This window comes from Triticum dicoccoides, chromosome 3B (genome assembly GCF_002162155.2).
Source record: "Triticum dicoccoides isolate Atlit2015 ecotype Zavitan chromosome 3B, WEW_v2.0, whole genome shotgun sequence".
Taxonomy (NCBI): Eukaryota; Viridiplantae; Streptophyta; class Magnoliopsida; order Poales; family Poaceae; genus Triticum; species Triticum dicoccoides.
This window is the reverse complement of record NC_041385.1, coordinates 845,257,533-845,262,227: the sequence shown is the minus strand read 5'-3', so window position 1 is coordinate 845,262,227 and position 4,695 is coordinate 845,257,533.

Here is a 4,695-nt window from a genome sequence, read left to right as displayed (position 1 = left end):
TTTCGCGAGAGGCACGGTTTTGCTTCCGTCAGAGGCACGGTTGTGCTTTTGCGAGAGGCACGGGCGTGCCTCTTTCGGAAAGGGAAAAAACGCGTTTTCTATTATTATTATTTTTCACGAGAGGCACGGTTTTGCTTCTGCCAGAGGCACGGTTGTGCTTTCGCGAGAGGCATGGGAGTGCCTCTTTCGCAAAGGCAAAAAAACACGTTTTCTGTTTTTTTTTCTTTCGTGAGAGGCACGGTTTTGCTTCCGCCAGAGGCACGGTTGTGCTTTTGCGAGAGGCACGGGCGTGCCTCTTTCGGAAAGGGAAAAAATGCATTTTCTATTTTTTTTTCTTTCGCGAAAGGCACGAGCGTGCCTCTTTCGGAAAGGGAAAAAAACCAGTGTTTCCGGTTCGGTTTTTTCGTCGGTTTTTTTCGTCCGGTTTTTTCGTGAATTTTTTTTTGTCAAAACCTATCAACATGGGATCTAGTTTTGAAGATCTCGACGCGAGGAATCCAATGGCGAAAGCGGTTCGAGATTTGGACGCACGGTTTAAGAGATAAAACATTTTGAATAAATGGATCTACAAAAAAAGGGAAAACTCTCAGGTTGCGACAAGTGGCGCACATGCAGCGCGCCACTTGTCGCAACCGGGGGAAGTTGGAGTGATCTCCGCAAGGAGTACTCCTTAATTAGTGATTTCGCCTTACCTTGGGCTGAATTAAACCCGGGCATGGTAGCACGGCCCGACGACCCGACCCGAAAAACCCGGGTCGGGCCAGGCCGGGCTCGGGCTTTGTTTTGTAGCCTGAAAGGTAGTTCAGGCCGGGCTCGGGCTTTTCTTTTTCTATTTTTTTGGGCCGGGCTTGCACGTACACGTACTAAAAAACAACGTTCGAGCCGGGCTTTCGGGCTTCAGGCTTGATTTTGGGCCGAGCTTGGGCTTGAAATCAGGGAGTATTTCGGGCTTCCGGCCGGGCTCGGGCTTGAGAAATAAAGGTCGGGCTTTTACAAGCACGGTTCGAAACCCGGCCCGGCCCGACGTTTGCCCGGGTTTAGGCTGAATAAATGAATGGCGCGACATTTTTTTTTCATAAAAGCTGGATTATATTAATTCGTAACGTCGCATAAAAAGTATTATGAGCACGAACCGTTCTCTGCATGATTAAGATGCACATGGACGACACCAACGTACACAAAGAAAGAAAAAAAGAAAGAAAAAGTGACCGCTAAAAGTCTCGTTGAAGCAAACTCAAGCATGCAGCTGCAACCATTAACATCAATCTTCACCGATGACAACACCCCGACTCAAGCATGCAGCTGCAACCATTAACATCAATCTTCACCGATGACAACACCCCGAGCGTGAAAATGTTACAATGACGAGGCCTCCAAAAAAGGAACAACATGTGAGTACCGCTATCACTAGATCCACAATGGCGAAGCCAACAGGAGGCGAGCAGGGGTCTGGCCCTCTAGCGCTCGAGGAACCATTAAGCCGGTACCAGGTAATCAGCGATAATATATGCAACACACGTGCATGGCCCCTGTTCTTGAAATAGGCTTCCCCTAAGCCTCCGAACTGATATAAAGTGGTGAGAAAATCCTCATACAAGCAGGTAAAAAAAAGGCATTCGAGCGAGTGTCGTAGATGCCACTAGCCCAACACCATGCATGAAAAATAGGAGACACTGCACTTAAAAAGATATGACTTAAACTACTCAACAAGACTGAAAACCACGCCTCCTCGAGAAACCATCGGACCTCGTAGCATCAAAGACACTAAACCATCTCCGAATGGGGTCGACTTGCCGTTGAGGCGTCCCCTCGCTCCGGGCCATGGAGTGTCAAACTGTGGTCAAACTATGGTCAAACTACTTATTCAAGAAATACTAGTGTTACTAAATAATTATTGTTTTTAAAAATAATAGTTTCAAACTCAAATGGTGAAACGTGTGACCTAATGCTCAAGCTAAACTCATGAGGGTTAATAGGATCGACAGTTTACTATTGTCAGAAAAACAACAAGTGCAGACTTGAAAAATAGGAGGAATAGAACTCGAAAGTTAAGCGGCTCAGGCTGGAGTAGTGAGAGGATGGGTGCCCGGGCGGAAAGTTAGACGATTTGGAATGAGTGATCCACACTTGAGCAGTTATGAGGGGTGACTAGAACTAAATCGTCAAATAATTTTCACGTGCACATGAGATTCCCCGAAAAAATTCTGTCACAGCCGCCGGAGGGACGAAGCGTAGATGTGAAGCGTTGTAGGGAGGATGGATGGGGAGTGGCTTCCAGCTCCAACGCCACTTTTTTCGCTGGAGCGAGCGGGAGTTTCCTCCCCAGCCTCTCGAGGCGTGGAAGTCTCGCCCGGGGAAAGACGGTGGAAGGGCGGGGGTGGCCCGATCTTGTGGGTGTCCAAATACATCGGTGGGCTTTCCAGGATTGATTAAGCCCATGGCTTCTCCACCCAAGGGAAGAGGCAGGGATCCCAGGAGGATCCCCTGTAACCAAATGAGCCCTAAAAGAATTGCCCGAAAAAGCAGCAGGTGGAAAAAACCAAAAGGTACTGCCCCCTAGTTAACGTTAACGGTGTAATGGAGGATTGGCTGCGATGTGGTCAATCGCCTAGCCAACCCCAACAAAGCTGTCAACGTGTTTTATATGGGAGGGAGGGACAATTCGAAATGTTTTTATTCTTATTATGAGTTGTACGTTTATGAGTTGTACGTGTGCATGTAACCAGGAACCAGCAGGCTTGTGTACTTTCCTTGTCCCGAACTGTGTTTTTATTCAAGAGCTGGCCATCACACGGCGATCAAACCCCAGATGCATGCAATGCATGAGGGAGCTTTAGCACTGTAGAGGTTGGTTCAGCCTCTTCCTAATGGTGCGTACAGTGTCAGGCAGTGCCAATAAGGCAGCACCGAGCTATGCATGCATGTGGTTCTAGCTAGCTTGTCGGTGTTCGTGCATTTAGATAAGTTTCTAACAAGGGGGTGGAGAGCAACAAAGTACCCAGATTCATGCTTTTTTTCTCCGTTACACGACGCAAAAATATGTGCGACGTGCTCCATGCATGCATGCATGCTTTGGGCCTTTGACCATGCATGCACGGAGATGTGCATGTGCCATTGCCGGACTGGAGTAGTAACGGAAGTGAAGCTCACTCTCTGGCAGTGGCATGCACGGAGATGGCTTTGCGCCGTCGCCGGATCTCGAGGCAGGCAGCCACACATGGGTCACAAAGGACTTTGCCGCGTGCGCCATATCAAGCTCAATACGTACAGTTCATAGATACGAGCGTGCGATCTCGTCTACCACTCTACAGTGACAGGCGGGGCCATGTCCGGTGGGCCAGGGTTCGCCAGCGACAGGGAACACCTGTGCCCGCTTAGTAGATGACCGTACTGCCCCTCAACGCCGGCCGTTGTTTAAAGACGGGTCCTTCCTTTTGCTTTGCTTGCACCGTAGATTTGGTTAAAGCTGGCCGGGAAGTGGGACAGGACTACGTACAATAATACTGGTAACCGTGGGAGCCCTCCGCGTGGAAATACTTGTTCGAGGAATAGATGTATATAGATGTATTTTAGTTCTAGATACATCCATTTGTATTCATTTCTATGACAAATATTTCCCCCGTTTCTTTTTAGTCCGCATATAAGGTTTGGTCAAAGTCAAGCTTTGTAGAATTTGACTAATTTTATATTAAAAAATATAAACATTCACAATGTAAAATCAATAGAATCAGATGCACCATGAAACGTATTTTCATACTATATAGTTTTAGTATCGTAGATGTTCATACTTTTTTATATAAATTTGGTCAAACTTTGTGTAGTTTGACTTCGACCAAATCTTATATGCGGAGTAAAAAGAAACGGAGGGAGTATTTCCGGACAGAGGGAGTACTATCTAATTAATCTCACACTAGCTCTGGCACCACCACAGAGATGTTCCGGCAGATGACGGACGTCGGTGTCAAGTTCAGAGATGTTCTGTTGTCTTTTTAGTTTTGTCATATTAGTCTTTACGTGACTTGTACTTTGTTTTTTATGATATGAATGAGACACGTATTACCATGAAAAAAAAGGCTCACACTAGCTTGGTACGTATGGTCTTCGCATCTCCGTCGCTCGCGCCTTGCTGCAAGAACGGCTTCTCGTCCAGTAAATCCCCCATGTCTGGTGGATGAAGAACTGTGTGATGATAATCCATGGTTTATTTTGACCGTGATCAATCAGAGTTAAGTTCTTTTTTTTGCGTGGCAATCAGAGTTAAGTTTTCTGCTTGCCGGCCTTTTCACCGACAGCAGTCGGCAAGGATCCCGACCATCTGTTTTAATGAACGAAGAAAAATACACCCGAAAACTATATCAAGAGTTGGCCAGCATGCTTCTTCTTTTTTTCTTTTTGATTTTGCTACAAATCACATCTGATTTTTTACCATGGCAAATCAAACGCTTGAGATGACAATTATATTGTTGCGAGGATGGCATAGCAAGCATGGCAAATCCTTGCTAAAATCAAATTGCCATACCCGTGACAACATAATTTGCCGTAAAAAAACTTTCAATCTGGCATGTTTAAAAATCTCACGTCAGACTTTTAACATTAACCTTTTTCTCTTTGTTTACGCATGACTATAATGTGCAACCAAACAAAAGCGGAACCTGACGAGGTCAAAAACCGTAGCTGCCATGGGTGAGATTCTTT